The following is a 19,203-nucleotide window of genomic DNA, read 5'->3' on the forward strand; positions in this document are numbered from 1 at the left end:
CGTAATTCCGTGTCGCTTCGAGGGAGCGCGGAGTCGAGGATTAAAGAGGAGGAAAACTTCGATTACATAAGGCTTCGGGAGGTTTTCGATTGAATGGGTTGTCGCTGCGCGTTATATTCCCCTATTTTTCTCGGCTCGTCCTCCGGGGAGTTATTCGTTCTATGCTTCGTCGCATCAGGCCTTTTAATTCCAGTCACGTGTGACCACGTGCCGACGAAATTGCAAAGAGAAATATTCTTCATAGACCTTACGACGCACGTCGCGAAAAGGGGATGCCTCGGGATTTCCGAATTTCCAGCAGATGAACAATGAGTGCAGACGTGGTAGAAGCTTTGTCAAATTCGAACGATTTTGTTGGAAGTTGATGATGTAAATGACGAGGATGGAGGGTATTCTGGAATCACGTGTTTCCGTCTCCCCTATCGTCGCATAATGGAAAACATATGTGACGTGCATCACACTTATCTAATAATCAGAGATAAATGGCTGTCTCGAAGCATTAGCCGCGATATCGATTCTCTACATAAGCATCGAGATTTGTGGCGGGCATTAAAGTGCCCTTTGGCTAGCAGTGACGGAATCTAAACTCAATTTCATGCAATTAGTCAATCTGCAAGCTTCAACTCAAACCTCATAACCCTATCATAGAATATATTATAGTACCTACAAACTATTTGTACTAAACGGAGCAATGAATATTCATGAAACCCTGCTGTTAAGGTTATTGCTTTTTGATTACCGTGGATATCGGGTAATTGTGAGGAAATCATGAGGTGATGAATACAGAAGGATTTCGAAACGTATGCACTTAAACTAGATCGTAGGCTTTAGCTTGCTTTCGTTTTGCAAGTCGCAATGCTTGGGAAACGTTACCAAGGAACCGAGCACACCAACATGGAGGTACCTACGAAAGTAACCCATTTCTACGAAATATTTCTGGTCCATATTCGACCAATGCTTTGTGCATTTTGAGAAATTTGGAAAAGTCTTACTAATGTTTTTAAATTAAGTCTTACCTTCAGGCTTAAGGCTACTTAGTTGGAACTAAGTGTACTCTTGGTGTACTTTGGAATTATTTTACTAAATTATTACTCACTTTGCTGGGTATGGAATATGCACTCATTAGAAACACGATAGAATACACGTGTAATATCCCAAGCAACGTCGTGTTTCACGTGACAGGTTCACTGTGATTATCCAGTGTAATGGTCACTTCTACCTGTTACTTCTATATTTTTCCATTAATGCTAGACTACTTCCGCGCAAACGTTAGTACCTATAAATCGAGGGAAACCCCCGAAGCGCTCTGGAATCTGTCCAGCCATGAAACCGCAATTACTCTTTCAAACGATTACGCGTTTCACCCGCAAACAGAGCAATCGAATTTGCCGTTCGGCAGATGACGATTTCGACGAGGGGCTGAGGGTTTCTCCAAGCTCAAAGGACCATGCGGTACCTGGCACTGCAAACACGAAGTTGTCATCGGTAAATAAAATATAAACAGCCAGTTTGATTTAGTGAAATCAATTTCTCCTCGCCTCTTCATATTTCTCCATGATCGTGATTTATCGCAAACATCGCGGAGTTACCCAGAAAAGAAAATACATAAAACATGTTAAGCGGCAGGGTATTTTAAACTCGAGATTGCTATATATCTTTCGATCCAGTTCAGACCAAATACCTGCGCTCGGTATTCGCTTTGAATAAACACCGAACCGCGGATTCGCGCGAGCAGAATTGCATTGCGGTGCGAGCTGCATTGTGTCAGTCTACGTGCACAAGGAACACGTTCATTTCCGGTTGCACGGTGGCAATCGTGTCTGTTAGACACGTGCAGCGGTGTCGTCAATACTTTAGGAAGTCTTTTTCCAACGGGCAAAGCAATACCTACTCACGAAGGGAAGTTCCCTTCGCGTAAGTTTTCTCATATTCCTCTCTGAAAGATTCTGTCGGTTCAAAATGAAATTCCATCCTGCCTCCAATTTCTACGACCATTTAATCCTCATGCTTGTAGATTTCGTCGCAATTGCAACGACTACTTAGCATCATTATAGATGATTCCTCTTTCAAAGGTACGGGAGACCGGGGCTAGTTGATACGTTTTTCAGTTTTCATTTTTTTTCATCTTTGTTTTAATTAATTACTTGATAACAAATATGCTGAAATATACTTTGGACTTTCCTCTTTAATATATTGTAAATGAAAAGTTGAGAACGTTCATACAAAATGAATGAAAAAATGATATTTGGACGCAGGTAAAATGTATCAATTTACCCCACTGCGGGGCTAGTTGATACGTTATTCTGTTTCCAATTTTTTTCATTTTTTATTTTAACTAATTACTTAATAACAAATATGCCAAAATATACTCTGGTCCTTCCTCTTTAATATATAGTAAGCGAAAACTTGAGGAAATATATACAAAATGAATGAAAAAATGTTATTTGGACGATCAATGTTTATGTATCAAAACTATTTACTTGTTCTCTATATAAATGAAAACAGTTAAAAAACGATTGTTAACGTCAATTTACACACCTATGCTGGATCGTAGGAAAGAATTGAACAGCAATCATCATATATCTCGCTCAAATGGAGCTACACATATACGGTGTCGAGATAATTCTTCTGTATCAACTTGCCCCCTGTATCAACTAGCCTCGGTCTCCCCCAAGTGAAAAATGTCAAACAAATTCCCAGTGCTTGAAGCTGTGTGGTTGTAAATATCGATCCTCAAGATTCTTATAGGTTTTCAATATCAGTATCAGCAGAAATTATATGTTCCCAGTGACAAATCTTGTCTGCATTTTTTTTCCTCTTGCTACCTTCCATTTTATTTTGTCAAGTTACTTTTTCGCGAGGAATCGCTTTCCTCGTAGCTGGTATCTCACGTTGCACCTAGAATAGGGAACCAGTGCATGCATCGGCGCCAGGGGTTTCCACGAGCCTCGAATACACGGGGAAAGAAGCTCGAAGAAGCGGAATAGTTTTCAGGAAATATCGAATCTTGTTTGCTTCGAGTTGGAGCACGTAGTGCAACGTTGTCTCCATTCGTCGAGTTAAAATGTGACGGTAACGCGAACCTCGCGTCGACAGTCGAAAATATTGTTCAGGCGACCTGTGTCTGTGCGCGAAAATTACACAGACGTGTCCTCGCAACCTTTAGGCGGATAATGAAAAGGTCGACGTTCAAATTTAACGAAAGCAAACGACGCAGTTTTAATCGGGCTCGTGGTCATGGACGCGCAGAAAATTTTTACTGGCAATCCGCAGCCGGGCGTTAATTCAGCAACGAATTCTTCGATCGATATTAATAATAAAGCCGGTGATTGCTTTTTGAGAGGGTGGCTCGTGAGATTACATTCGTTCGGAGTTATTTTAAGAATAATTCACGCACAGCGCTCGCATGTACATATCTGGGTTACTCATTCGCGGATGATTCAGAAACAAAACAGGGTATGAAAACCGAAAAATATTTTTCAGAGAGATTGCCAGCGACCGATAAAAATAACAGCTAAAAAAACTGTTAAAAATAACCCCCCTTTGCATTTAATGAGTTAAAAGCTGAGAGGGACGGTTTCCAACAGGGATTCTGCAAATGAGACGTCGCTTACATAACTTTCGCTCGCGGTTTATCGGACGTCCTAAATCCCAGTCCTTAATTACACGAAATTGGAAGGAGTAAAGTCTTCCTTCGCCGGGAAAGTTCCTTTATTTTTTATCGGCGCGCCGCTTAATCCACCCTCTATCGTCGAATCTCTCGTCGTTCCGTGAAAACAGAATTTAATATCGATACATCGTGTAAATACGACCGAGACCCGTTGGCGTGGTAGGAAACCGGCTGGTAATAATCCTTATACGGGACCCCCCGCTGCATCCTCCTTGTCCACGACGCTGTAATCACTCATTTAATATCCGCCAAGGGAGAACCTAATTTCTGTGAGTCGAGATGAAAGAGCCCGTGGCAGGGGTCGAGTCGATTGATACCAGGCCGAGAACTCTCGCCGCGGGTTTTATTGGACTAAAAAATTTTACCTCGTTAGTGCTTCCCACAGGGAGCACAAATTTCATCGGGGATGTTAAAATACGTGTCGCGTTCCAGAATATCCTCGCGTCGGGAGTTACGAGCTTTCGACTTTCACAAGCATGTGACACTTTGAGGATTCACAGCCCGGCTTAAAGATAAATGTTGTTCTAAGTTAAGCATACCAATTCTCTCGGAGACCCTTCTTTCCCTTTACCGAAACTAAGTTCTCCGCTGAAGGGGTAGAGAAATGAAGAAAGTATCCTGCGATGGATTAAATTCTATTAGAAGAAACACATCGCCAGATGAAGTATTTTAATAATTATACCTCTAACATCCGTCGGGAAAATTTAATATCTCCTAATGGAAAGCTGAAAGTCTGCTTCAGTCCCGAGGTCGAAGGGAATCAATGATATTCCTATGATGTTCTTTCACTGGACCGTGTCAGGTGGGATTCAACCTTGAATCCCGAGGCTGGAACACTTGAAGCTATTCCCGTTACATTTTCCTCGACGGTGCATGTATAAATGTTAGAGGAAACGCGCGTTCAGACTAGCTGCGCTTGGATCAGTTAATTAAACGCGGACGTGCAACTGCACAATTATCGGCAACGTATAAATCGCGGGCATAAATGAATCTCCAGCGTCGGGCGGCTGTAGACGAAATTCACTTGGAATTTATCCACGCGTTTAATTTAGTAGTGCCATATGTGGGCTTGTCCCCTATCTGCCAGCAATTCTTTGCTCTGTTATCGATAAAAACAGCGAGATCATTTGTTTCATCTAAAAACTGAACTGAAGTTGCATAAATTCAGCTTTTTTACCTGTTTCATTCGTTTCTCATTTGGCCCGACCGTGTTCGTGTCCCCTGTGCTCCAGGAAGGCGGAAAAACGAACGTTAATGAGCCCGATCGATCAATCCCGACGTTCTCCTCCCCCGCGACGCAAAAAATCGCTTCGCTCACGTGGAAACAGTTTTCTCCATCGACTCCGGCGAGGTATCTCGCAAGCCTTACTCTCGTCTTTTTACGATTGTCACCTTTGGCACGTAGAGTCGGGGGATTAGACCGTTCTGCTTGGCTTTATCGTTTCTCTCGTGGTACTTGGCAAACAGTAATACACGCTCGCGTGGCCCGTTTACTCGCGCAGCTCGACAAGGTGGATACGAGGGTTGCGGGAGACTCGTTGAGAGCACGTGTCACCCGCACCCACGTCCACTTGGGATACCTAAATGTTGGTACAGGATGTGTAATTACCTCGTCCCTGTAAAATCATGCGGTACGACGAAACACTCGAGTCTTTTCATCGAACCTTCGAGGCTGTGGCTACATTGATAGTAATTTTCTGGAATCTTTCTTGCTGCACGGAGACAACGATGTCATTGTTTTAATAAATTGCGTTTTTTCCCGCGAACCTAATAGGGGACCAAGATCTGGAACTTGGAACACATTCTCGATACGTGAGCCACTTCAAAGCTCCAATTTCACAGGGAAGCAAATTCAAATCAGCCGATACAACGAAATCGGTTTCCGATGGATTTCACAGCCGAGTTCAAAGCGAGCTGGTGGCACAGGGATTCCTATTCGAGGGTTGATGGAAAATAGTTTTTCTAGGAGATCGATGCACGAGCGAGCGTGGACTATTTGCTAGAGATTTTTTTTTAAAATACTTGATAGATTTTAATTGCTACGTATGTTCAACACTTGGTATAACTGTGTCGTCCACTCTGCTTGGCTTTATAGCACCGGCGAGGATCGCGCGTTATCTGTACACGGCGACGAAGGCTATATTCTTCCAATAACACTTGCTCCAAACGCTTTATTGGCCAAGCGCAAATGTTTGGCGAACCGTGAAACTTCTCCTGGACACAGTTGGCCAATTTTCTCCGTGGAAACGGCGAGGCCTCCAAGACTCATAGGAAAACTTTCCCAATGAAATGGCAACGCGGTACAATTTTCTCTGACAATAAAACTGCGTCGTTCACCGGCGAACACGCGTGAACGGACATAAACGTATAAACACAAGAAAATACAGGGCGAATGTCTTAACTAATCTCTACTTAAACACTACTGGAACGCATTATCCTCTAGCACATACTGAGTCTAAAAATTTAGCAAGCTTATTGTATATTTCCTGACCCACGCATCCTAAAGGCAATAATTAGTTTCCTTTACAAAGAGAATTGCAAGACTTACAAGAAGCATGAAGGTGCCAACGCCTGAAGCGCTTGACCATTTTTCTTTGCAGACCCTTTGCTCTGACGAGCTTGAATGGCGGGAAGCCCAGAGACAATACTCTCGCTATGTAAATGCTCTTTTTTCAAGTTCGTAACGATCCTAACAACGCATCTTAGGTGAGCTGTTCGCCGAGTGCCTCTCGACTCTGAAGCTCGATCGCCAGAGGCGACGTTCCAAACGAACATCCAGCCAGCCTCCTCTCCTTTAGTCGAACGCGCTTCCTATTTCATTACCCGCCTGGCATCGCGCTTCTGTAATTCCAGTTTTCGTGAAAACGGACAAGCAGGTTATCGTAACGAAGTTATTAATTGGTACTGGTACCTTGTGAAATTCCAACGGAGATTTATCGCCAGTCGCGTCCAATGGCGGATGAATTTCGCGTTTGATTCTCGTTGCGTAACGCGACGAAATGCATTAGATTGTTTGTGCACAGTCGATCACTGCGCTTTGGTCAGTATTCCCTCGTCGATTGCACCAGGCTTAGGCCCCTGACGCGCTCTGCCAAACGATCTAATGCTCGTTTTCAGTTCAATGCTTCCTGTCGTAACGTGGCAGAGAATCAGGGAAAATGGCAGAAGAATTCAAGAGACATCTTAAAATTTGCATTTCTATCGCGTTGAACTAATAACGTGGTTAGGGCTTAGTCGTTTTATGACGCGTCGACATTGACACGATTGCTAGTTGCGAGCGGAAAGCCTGGCAGTGGCGAACTTGGAAACGCGCAGCGGAACAACGCTGCTAATTCCGTAGATGTTGTGGAAACGTAACGACCGACTCGACGGTGCTCGTAAATGCGTTGAGTAGAGTGGCTGAATGCAGCACGAGAGCTTCACGTGGACCGTTCGCGAATTCACCAGCTGCGGACCATCCAGGAACGTGTATATTCGTGGTCCAGCCGCTTCTGGAATGATTCAACTCGCGAGAGGCAGTGATCGAAGAGGGGTGATTGAATATTCTTTAGGAATTGCGTTTAACAGAGGCCGCTTTTCATTAAAGACAATCGATACCTTGGCCCTCGTTTAAGTTCACGGCTGATCAACGAAATTCGTGTATAGCGTGAGCGAAATTGAGTGGCATTCTAGATAGTTTAAATTATCGGGGCCGGCACGGGGCAGTAATTCGGTTCCAGAGGCTGAGCCTCCGAGTTCCCTAGCTCGTGATCCAGGGATACAAGCTGCCCGTAAAGTTCGGTCCGTATCCCTCTGGCTGTTTCAAAGCAAGAGGCAGGAGAAGCATTAGGTACATAGGTATGATTATTGAATATCTGATGAGAGGGAAGTAAAGACAGCTTGCAACGAGTTTACCCTTTCCTTATTATCGTTAATCATATCGGAAGCTTCGCCCCGTTAGAATACGGATTAAACGAAAGCTCGATTGAAACGGGAGCAGAAATACTTGGATAAATATTTACTTCTAATTCCTTCGCTCCAGGTATATATAGCCCGAGAGAAGGTTCTCTATTTGTAATAGTTCCACAGTGGAGGTCTTCACACGTGGGGAGAGCTGACAGAGCCATGAGCCCTTAAAAGCATCCCTCATTTTTAGAGTACGCTGCGGCGAGTGCATAAATAGAAAAAGACAGTCTGTGGGTGGGCGACCTTGCGCGCATTTTTATAAAAAGCGCGCGCCCCGTGCCGCCTTCTTTCGGAGTGTACATTCCCGACTTCCAATTATGGCTATCTTTGCGCGCATCGAAATTTAGAATCGTCTAACGAGAGGAGGTGCTCGCTCATTAATGTCTCATATATCATTTCTATTTTGACGTTGAAATTAGTGATGAAATACTGTCGAGAAAACACACCTATCTGTCTGTCAGCGAACCAAGGGAAACGTTTATATTTAAATAATAAAGCAACGTGGAACGATTTATGAAGGCAGTTAGTAAAAATTCTGCAGTTAAATAAATCAAAGAATTTAAAATCATATAAATTAAATTGATATATGGGCGTAAATAGTCCACAGCAATAATGTAGAACATGAATCGAGAAGCATGAAAACACGTTCATAAATCGGAGGTAAAAGTTTATTAATAACCGTACTCCAACTGGAAAAGCGACGTAGGAAACCACTGCACAGTTTCATACAAAGCCTAGAAACAATGGAAGTGGACAGACATACCGAAAAATCGTGAATTGGGCCACATGGTAGCGATCACGCCTGTTCACAGATCTTGTCGCTAGCGAGGTCGGCGGCAAACTGATTTTCAAAACTGTCATCCAGATTATGTAAGTTCCTGCGCGTCAACGCAGCTTCGGCTATGTCTCTTGGATTTTGCTAGGATTTTACAGACCTTTATTATAAATATTCATTACCACTATCCACCCTTTCTTTGATCTTCGCATGCATCTTCCAATTACTTCGCGCAAATTTGAAGCTTCGCTAAAATTTCTCCTGGTTTTGGCGAGCATTCCAGTCGATATATTTCCCAGTTCCTTGGCTTCGTCATAACTGATTCCGGGATAGGGGTAGAGCTCGGAGAATCGTGGAGTCTGTATTATGCAAGCAGCTTTAATTCCGTTGGACCTCGAGTCCGAGGATAAAGAGGCTCAGAGATAATGTCGACTTCGAAATTGGGTATGCCGCGAGGTGCGATGCACTGCACTTGCTATCGCTTCGGCTGCATTCCCTTAATTACTCGTTGCGACGGGGTACTAATTAACAGAAACGCCGTTCTCTGGCCTGGGTGAAGTGAGGACGTGAGGGTTGATCCAATGAATGCGCCTCGGCTCTGGGACAGGTATTGTCTAGAAATAATTTCGAAAGGCAGCCGCGAAGAGGAGGAGGATTGCATCGGTGCTGCTGGGCCCCAACTAATCGATCCTCGAACGGTTTTCCTCGTCACACCCTCCGCTTTGAGGTGAAGTGTCTCTGAAATCGCATAAAAAAAATCACGCGCCTCTTGTTACCCGAAATTTTCAATAAAATCTTGCTTGCACCCCTTCAGACGATTCCAGTGCCTCGTGTCATTTCATAATCGACCTCGCTCGTCCGAATTATGACGTCCTCGAAAGGAACGAGCTAATCTTGGCAGAATTTCCTCGAAGATTCGCGAATCCTCCAGCAGCTGGGATTCAAAATGGAATTCAAAGGGATTCCGGTGGAGACCGAGGGTAGCATACGTATCGAGCCTCTTCCCATGAACTGCAGTTCCAAGTCAGGACTATTCTCCCACTTGAGGCAGGACTGCATGAAAAACAAGGACTGCAAGCATCTTGGAGGGAGGAATATCAGAAGACGATACAGTAGAGCTTGTGCCAAGTGGGCCAGGAATGGAATTCATCGAATTAGTGGAACATACCTCAGACTCTGCGATCGCTCGAGCAGCCCAACTGATTACATACACTTTCCTTCGAACCGAGTGGACTGGATTCTTTAAAAAATGTAGGATCTCCGATCCGTAGAGTTTCTATATTTTATACTTGAAGCACTCGATGACGCGTTAACTCCCATTCTCTTCGATCACACTTAATTCTCGATTCCCTCGGTCCAATTCCTCGAGAGGAGTAGAAAGCAAGCAGACTGTAACAAAAACGTTCTGTCTTCTTTATTTAACTGGGACAGAAAGTCGAAGGGGCAAGAAAGTAGCTCGGGAATGCAACACTAAATCACTGCAAGACCTCGCAGCGTAAAACATCCAAGCACAAGGAAACGGATGGCCAGATTCAAATCTAATTCGCGAATTAGGTTTTGCAACTAGCTTGTAGATCGTCCATGCTTTTTCTGATCGACGAAACAAGAAGCGTGCTTCGTTTCCATTACTTTCGAGCCAATTTAATCTGTTCCGATTCCTTCGGCGCCACGGGAGAGTCGCTTTCTTGCGTTGCAATGCAGATATTAATATCTCCATCCTTTAAAGTGTGGAACGCGTACATCAGCATTCACATCGATTCGAATCGAGTGCTCGATATATCTTAACCATTTCCAGCCCTTTCTTCCTCCGTGTCCTTACCATCCCTCTCCAGCCGCGTCGAAAAAGCAAAGAGAGAAACAGAATCCCGTTTATGCGGGTCTTCGCGTCTCCCGTTTCCTAGCCGAGGTTTTCTTACGCCGAGGAAAGGTAAAAAGCCAAAGGAAACGCGAAAGCTGCGAATCGGCGAGGGAAATGGAGGGGAATGGAAGAATGGCGACGAGGGAAATGCCCAGGGGAAGGGAATACGTGGCTTATCTGAAACTTGGCCCGCTGAAAGCGCTCCTGGAGCTTTTACCGTGCCGCCAGGCAAAATCGAGTGGCGGTAAGGTAGTATCACGGCCCTTCCCCCCTCTGTTTCCCGACTTCCGGAAGACGCCAGATCGGAATTCGCTGGTGAATACGAGCCTAATTGGAACTGAAAGCCTTTATCGTCATCCTGTCTCGTAATGGTATTGGTATATAATAAGCGTGCTTCGCCATTCAACTCTCTCGTGCCGATCGATCCGACCTCAACTAATATCGCGTTCAAGTTCTTTCGTGCAAGAATCCTTCCATAATATTCCACAATAATCGCTAAGGAAACTTCGGATCTCCGCCCTCATCCGGAACAATTTTCTTTAAAAATAGTAAGTCGTAGGGTGAAACCTCTACTATGCAAGTTTATACACACCACCGGTCTCGCCATCGTCTCGCATTGCCCCGATCTCGACCCCATCCCCATTCTTCTCGTCGTTCACTCGAAACTCTCGGGAGCTACGAAAAGTTCAATCGGGACAGCACGACGGGCAGAGTTCATTCATCAAGCGGCACGTTAGCCAGGAAATCGAAGTCGATTTTCGAATAAACAACCACGGGCCATCTACTACAGGCCCCGCGACTGATTGCAGGCATTGTGTATTCCTGAACCGTGTCTCTCCATCTTGTTGAGCGGCATTTAGCCGAAAAGCAAGCGTAGCTCCCCGGGAAATCGAATCGGAAACTGGCTGGTCCGTTTCTGCTCGAATGTTTATCTCCCGACGGTGCCTCGATCTGGAATTTCCCCGACGGGGCGGGGGGAGGGGTGGAGCGAAGGGTTAAAATGAGAACCGTGAATCTGGCCCACAATGCGCCCTTTCTTTCCTCTGCTTCATTGTGATTGTTCGTTTGGCGGGAAATGGGAGCGGAGCGTCGTGCAGGCTGCCTGTACAAAAACGAGCGCCTCGAGGTTGGGCAAATATTTCACCTGGCTGCCCCTCTATGGCCCGTTGCTCTTAAATATTACATAAAACAGCGCACTGTACATAAAACAGCGAAGTATTACATACGTAACACTGGGCGTTATAAATTTCGAGAGCTTCACATTACGCGTGGCCCGCGCGCGTTAATCTCCCCTACGGGTCGCACTAAAATTTCCCGTCATCTATTTCCATCGCGATCACTTTAAATACCCAGCCGTCCGGCGAATATGATTTTTCCGCGGCGAACGTTGTAAAGTGGATTAAAGGGACGCTGACGCGATCTCTGTAAATCCGCTTAAAATAGATGCAAACGAGTTAACGCCGGTCACGGGCGAATTTAATGCTCGCGGAAATTCGGCAAAATAAATTTCGCGGCAGAAAGAACAACGGTGCTTACCCTTTCGCTGCTGTTCCTTTATCCCCCGGGGTTTGCGGGCCGTTTCATGGGCGATTCTTCCCTGGGCGCGTATTCTCGAGACGGGAACTGTTCCCGGGGTACCCGAGCTGTCTCGCCAGTGTTCAGGTCGTACGAAAACCACCACCACATTTTATCAACCCTTTATCAATCCGCATACGTGCAAATGTGTTGTACCTAAAAGGGATGGGTAGGGGAGACCGGGGCTAAAAGTTCCGGGGGTAAGTTGTTCCGACGGCTCTATCTTCAAAATAAAAAGAGCGTTGTATTTTAAATTATTTTTTCCGTGTGAGTTGATCACGCCACTCTGTCCCCCACTTTAATAGCGTCCGCGACAGCGAATTGTGTGGTTGTAAGCAAGGACCTATTAGTCGCGTACCAGATAAGTAAACATTTTTCTATCAATACTTTTTGGTCTATTTCAATTATTTAACGTAGATATTATAGATTGAATCGTTCTTATGGATCAAATGACATTTAAGAACATGGTGTAATAGTGTTTATCGTTTGAATACATGTATAAGCAGAATAATCTTTGAAATTGCTACATGTGTCGGTAGGGGCTAGTTGTTACCGTGACTTGGGGCACGTTGGTACCGTAAAAACTTGCCCCGCCGCATATAGGTCTGTGAAGATAGCACCCCCAAATTCGATTTTTTAAAAAAACTCAACGGCATTCGTTTGTCCTTCGTTTGCCCACGTTTGCCCATCAAAATTTTTTTTTTGCCCACCCTACAAAAAAAGTTATGAATAAAATAAAAAAATTGTCTTCATCACCCACGATGAATGCATTTCAATTTTTTAAAAGAAGGATACGAATATACCCGACCTGGCCACGTTTGCCCACTCTCAGATTTCATTTGCCCACCCTCCAGAATTTAAATAAAAAATAAAAACCTCGAAAAGAAGGGTACAGGTGAAGCTATCGCGTTAAAGTTCGATTTTTCTAGAAAATATTATCAAAATCGTTCTTTCAACGATGCAGTCCGTTAGTTTAGATGTAGAAGAGATTTGCCCATGCATTAATTTCGTATGCCCACCCTCCAGAATCGAATTATTAATAAAGATAGCCAAGAAGTGCGGTGCCCGTTGAAGCGATCGCGTTAAAGTTCGATTTTTCTGGAAAATAATATCAAAATCGTTCTTTCAACGATGCAGTCCGTTAGTTTAGATATAGAAGAGATTTGCCCATGCATTAATTTCGTATGCCCACCCTCCAGAATCGAATTATTAACAAAGATAGCCAAGAAGTGCGTCGTTGGAAATAATTCGAGAGTATCGCCAGACATCTGTTTACGTTTCGGCAGTGGCACTCGGCGCTGCGCCCCTTTAGTTAGGGTAGCAGCGCTGCGTGTCGTCATCGAACGTGCCGAAACGTAAACAGATGTCTGCGACACTCTCGAATTGTTTCCAACGACGCACGAAAGTCAGTCGGTCTACAGAGTTCGGGCGCAACTCTTGCGAGATCGTGCGTTCATTTACGGTTTGTGAAGTAACTGTGAGATTATATTATTTTCCGTTGTGCGATATCATTGCGGTAATTAGTGAAAGATGACTAGAAAACCACTCCGATATTATTCTGCACATGCTGCAGATGTGTGAAAAGTGTGAAGTATACGATGAGCGATACAAATTGAAGTGGATAACATGTCACCAAACACCTTTAACCTTTACGGTAAGAACAATCAATTTGATAATTCATTCGGAAAAAAAACGAACGGAAAGGTATTCGGTTTAACGGGTACCGCACTTCTTGGCTATCTTTATTAATAATTCGATTCTGGAGGGTGGGCATACGAAATTAATGCATGGGCAAATCTCTTCTACATCTAAACTAACGGACTGCATCGTTGAAAGAACGATTTCGATAATATTTTCCAGAAAAATCGAACTTTAACGCGATCGCTTTAACGGGTCCCGCACTTCTTGGCTATCTTCATTAATAATTCGATTCTGAAGGGTGAGCATACGAAATTAATGGATGGGCAAATCTCTTCTACATCTAAACTAACGAACTGGACCGTTGAAAGAACGATTTTGATAATATTTTCGAGAATAATCGAACTTTAACGCGATCGCTTCATCTATACCCATTTTTTCGCGGTTTTTATTTTTTATTTAAATTCTGGAGGGTGGGCAAATGAAATCTGAGAGTGAGCAAACGTGGTCAGGTCGGGTACATTCGTATCCTTCTATTAAAAAATTGAAATGCATTCATGATGGGTGATGAAGACAATTTTTTTATTTTGTTCATAACTCTTTTTTGGAGGGTGGTCAAACGAAAATTTTTTATGGGCAAACGTGGGCAAACGATGGACAAACGAATGCCGTTGAGTTTTTCCAAAAATTCGAATTTGGGGGTGCTATCTTCACAGACCTGCCGCAAATGTATAAATTGTTTCCGCTGTGCTTTAAAATGCGAACATATGAATGAAAGGCGGAAAGGGACACGACTTCGATCGAAGATATGCGTAAAGATAAATAAAAACTGTCGCTTTTCGTTTTCTTTTAAAGATAATACATTTTTGTCGGTCCGAACCTTCATAAATAACCATTATTAATAAAATGCTGCTTTATTTCATTAGAAAATGAAATATTTCATTAAAAGGCAACTCTTATATCATAGTAACAACTTACCCCAATGCGATAACAACTTGCCCCATATAGGGGTAAGAAGTTCCGCTTCGATCAGCCACAAATAAATTACTTTCTATGGGAAACCTATTACAATATATTAAACACAAGCTTAAAATCAGAAGATATAATAAATTTAACAAGAAATTAGTCAATAGTGAAGAGAATAACTACATTATTTTCCAGTCATTTTTTATGTTTTATCGAAATCGGAACTTTTAGCCCCGGCCTCCCCTACAGTGTTTTACGAGACAGCACGTGAATTATTCGAAAGGACTCGAAGGCCAATCACTTGGACTTTCTTAAAAGTAATTCTTCCGCTATATTTCACTGGACCATGGGTGGGTTTTCTCTTGAAAGTTAGAAAGAGAGTGGAGTAAGGGGCGAACGAATGCGCCCGGCGGAATATCGCGGTCAAACTCGAAGTCGCCACGATGGTTGCACGCGATTTATTAAACCCGGTCAGAAGATTTCCGCGATGTTAACTTTCCAGGTCTTCGTTTACGCTAGCGCGGGGGTGTGAGATGCCTCCGCGCGGATCCGCTCGCGATTCTCGCCCCGCCGCGGAACTTGGACGACAAACTTCCGCGGGTTTACCAGCCGCGGTTGCAGCTGCGACTTTCGCAAGAGATTTCCGCCACCGTGCCCGTGTTATCTCACGGTAGTCGATTCCATTTGGAATTCTTCGCGCGTCTACTCGTCAAACGAATCAAGGGAAGCTGTTGTCTGCTAGATTCCGCCGCTCGGCGGTTTGGAATCGCGGCTATAACGCGGGTGTTCCTATCGATTCAGGTGTTCCCTCCGAGTTACGTTACGGGAAACGCGATTTCCGTAAAAAGTGGATATAAATTTATGGCCAGTGGAAGCAGGCCCCAGTGTTCCTCGTTGCCGGATGTCAAGGAAATGTAAGAGCAGTTGGTTTCGTTTGCATGCCCTCGATTAAGTGGGTTGCGTCTGGCTGATCGTTGAGCGTCTCGCGGCGGATCGATGGCTACGTTTGTGGATGACAGTTCTGGTGATAATTTACAAAGTAGGCGTCGCCGGGCTGGAATAATTAAAGGATGACGGTACGTTGCATGAACCGAGCAATCGGACGCAATCTGCAGCGGATGCCTTCGGTCTGTCGATGAAATGGCTACCCTGTCGCAGAATATTACGTAAAAGGGTACGAAGGATCTTAACAAGATCTCTGAATTCATATTTCTCGCAATTTAGAAGAATCGCGAATATTTATAGGGAAATCTTATCAGTTTCTCCTCCTCGACGGTGACCATCGCGTCTCAGTTAGCCCAGCAGGCTCGCCACGCTCAAGAAACAACAGAGAAATCGACGAAAAATCGTTGGCACCTCGCCACAGCTTCCTCTCGTCCCCGTTTCTCTCTCTTTCACGCCGCGGAACGGTTTAATGCAAATTATATGCACGTTGCGCCGCAACCACCCTCGCCGCGTTTAATTATAGTTTATCCGCGGCGCGTTTTATGATCGGTCCTTTCATGGAAAGTCTTCGAACGACACAGGTCGCCCAAAGTCCTCGTTAAATGGTCTACTACGTTTCGCCAGCATATTCTGGCTGCCCCTCGAGCTGCTGTCGCAACTTCCTGTTAGATTCCTTGCTTTGTACGAAATTAAAACTGACTCGTCGACGCGAGTTCCATAGTTAACCCTGTCAACCTGCCGCGGACGTGGTTCCTTTGAAAAATAGTCGCGGAGTTTCATCAGCGTCTAACTCAGAACTTTCGATCCTACACTTCTCGCTTAAGCACATCCCGCATTGGACGGAAATAATTCATATTTCCTGGCAGATCGACACGCGAATAAAGAATGAAGAAAGAAACACCTGCGAATGCAACTCCCGCTGTGTCTGGGGGTTGAAAACGTCTCGGAGATCCGCGTCGAAGATTCTCCAGGACGAATGACCCCCTTCGCGATGATTTATGCGAAAAGCCTGACGGGGATTCTAAAAAAGGGAGTCACGTTCGGTAGCGCGGAGACCGGGAATGTATAGATAGATCCATCTTGACGCGCATGATAGGGATTACAAGGTCGTAAGGCGTCCAAGCTTTATGCCTCCCTCGATTAATAGTGGCGGGAGTCTAATCGTATAAAATGATATACGAGCGGGTGGGGAAAGGGAATTGCTCCCATCGCGCAGTAAAATATTTTCACCGGCAAGACGTCGCCCAAGATCACCCTACACGCGCCGTTAGATTCGCGATACCGCTGAACGTGTAGATATTTCCATGAATATCGCTGTGTTTTTGAGATCGTCCTGGCAACGTTTGTGCACGCCAACCACCTAGGGACACCGTTGCTGCGCGCAAACAACTTTGTCGTTTCGCGGAGTCGTTTCGGGGGTGGAAAGCGGGATTGCGGGGTTTACTGGCAAGGACGTTGAGTGTTTCCTACGTTCACGGTCGAATATTTTTTAAGAATCCTTTTCCAGCGCGCCAGGGGCCGAAAGAAGAGGCTGCATACAGCCTCCGCGATTCTTCTTTAACGAGATGGAGCATCCTCTGCAGCCCGCGTAAACCCTCCAGAGACTATGCTCTCGTTTATTTCGCTCTTCGCATTCATCCCTCGCGGAAGCCTTTGCGGATCTACTGTAATTTGGGAATTTTCTCTTGGCCCCGATTCCTCCGAATCTTTCGACCGATAGAAGTAGAAGTGACATTCGAGTGTTTCTTTAATTTTAACGAATGCAAGGGATTTTTGTCACTGCATATTTTACAAAGAGGACGTTGTTGTCTATGTTACACGTGGCTAGTTGGCGTTCGAGTAACGTAGCGTCAGATGACGCAGGCTCCACTTTAGTTCCTTTCGTAATCGTTCATTTCAATATTACCTCTCGCCTCGTACCAAGCACGGGCCGCCAGGATTTTGGCTTCCACAGTGTGGGTGCTAAATCAGAGTTACGCCTGCTTCCGGATTCCAGTCGTTCCTCTGCCCGTGGTTTTTACGCGGAGCCGGTGCAGCGCGTATCCGAAATGGTCCCTGTCAAATTAATATTCAGAACGAGGTCGAGCAGCCTTGGTTTCAACCGCTTAACTACCCAGCTTGCCACCTGAATCGCATTCAAATGCGTCTCGAAAGGTGCGCACGAATTCTCCGCGGTGTTATTAATTCCCGCGATTCGATTGCCTGGGACGTTTCGGCCGTTGCCGCGTTTCTATCGGGCATCGGCAGAATATCGACGATCCTGTTTATCGCGTATCCACTTTAAAAGTAAAACTACCCACTCGCTTTTCCTGGGGGTTAATTCGCGACTCCTCGCTGTAGAGATTAAGCTGGTTCGCGTATCGCAGATTCACTTATCTGATAAGCACAGCAGCGACGGAGGGAAAGCTGGCGAGCGTAACATCGCGCTGGGAAATATCGCGAGCGACGGACGTATAAATTACGGAAAAATTTCCTGTGTTCCTTTGCTTCCGCGCCCGCCGCGTGTCCATTACAAACGCGAGCACGCACACGAGCACGCGCGATGCAATTACACGTACGAGATGTGCAATTTCCTTCCCGAGCGATAAAGATTCTTCCGTCGTTGCTGAACGCTGGGAGTAGCTGCAGCAGCACGCTGGATGTTCAGGATGGAGTTTACGATGCCTTGGCTAAATAAGCTGGCCGCCGTTTCGCGAAGAATTACATTCTTCTTGTTAAGACGCTGAGTATATACCAGCCTTATCGTTGCTGTGTAAAGGAAGCCCGGGCTCCCTGATTTCGCCAGCAAGGAGCAGCAGCGTGGTCCAGTACGCGAGAATATTAAATTGGAACGTTGTAAATTTCAATTTATTTTCTTGCGACCCTCGAGTTGTTTTCTGTCAGTTTGTAACGAATGTTGAAAGACCCTGGAAGTGGCTGCCACTATATCTTGCACTCCAGAAACTTGCACGTTTATAAAACACTGTTTGCGACAAGTAATTTCTTATCGCGGCATTCAGCTTGCAACTGTTCCACACCGAACGGGTTAAAAGTATCAAGGAAGTTCGACGCGTCCTTTCACTATAGACGATTAAATTGGAAGCTCCAGCAGGAAAGGAGTAACAGAACTGACAAAAGCTATCCCAGCCGCTGTTCTCAACACTCCTCTTTAACGTCTGGCGAAAGAAGCTGCGTCCCTTTGGAGACCGTCTGAAAAGTTCTCTGTCGCCGGAACGAGCGTGTTGAATATTCCATTTTCTAAGCGACCCCAGCGATTTCAGTGGGCTCCACAGAAATTCAATCTTCGGACGATGGTATCGTCGATTCGAGGCACGGATGCTTGTTTGTTCGAGTGGCAATAAGCGCACTCGATCTATCGAGATGCTAGCCCTCAATTGAACAGTAACTAGTAATCTTCAGCCTCCCATCGCATACGAATTGACCCTTGTTCGCTCGTAAAATCACACATTGGCTAAAAGAATTCCCTCCCCAACAACGAATATTGACAGCACGAAGTCACGCTCCTTTCACTTGCATTCCCATCGATCAGGTGTTTGATTTATGGACAGCTCGCTATTGTTGCCCCAGTTTTCCCTCCGCTGACAGGGTTCCTTCCTTTGAAACCGCTGCTTGAATGGGAGCTCCGTTTGTCTCAGTCCGAACGAAGGAAGATCGCGAGAGTGCCAAATGTGGAGGCGAATAGTATGGGGGTATGGAAGGAAATGGTTGGCCTTGAAACGTTCTGATTCTTCAGACTATCTTTTTTTCACCATTTTCGTGGCAACGATACTATAAACGAGCGGTCTCGCGTTCCTTTCGGAAATATCTCCCTCGGTGTCCATTTTTCGGCCG

General features: G+C 45.1%; 2 protein-coding genes across 2 annotated transcripts in view; one reads left to right on the forward strand and one right to left on the reverse strand.

The window, feature by feature from the left end:
• The window catches only part of Gkt (tyrosyl-DNA phosphodiesterase glaikit), an 85,716-nt gene that overhangs the window by 14,899 nt on the left and 51,614 nt on the right, over positions 1 to 19,203 (reverse strand). The window lies entirely within an intron of this gene.
• Positions 1 to 19,203, forward strand: part of Trpgamma (Transient receptor potential cation channel gamma) — a 75,261-nt gene that overhangs the window by 8,921 nt on the left and 47,137 nt on the right. The window lies entirely within an intron of this gene.

The sequence above is a fragment of the Andrena cerasifolii genome, chromosome 9 (genome assembly GCF_050908995.1).
Source record: "Andrena cerasifolii isolate SP2316 chromosome 9, iyAndCera1_principal, whole genome shotgun sequence".
NCBI lineage: Eukaryota > Metazoa > Arthropoda > Insecta > Hymenoptera > Andrenidae > Andrena > Andrena cerasifolii.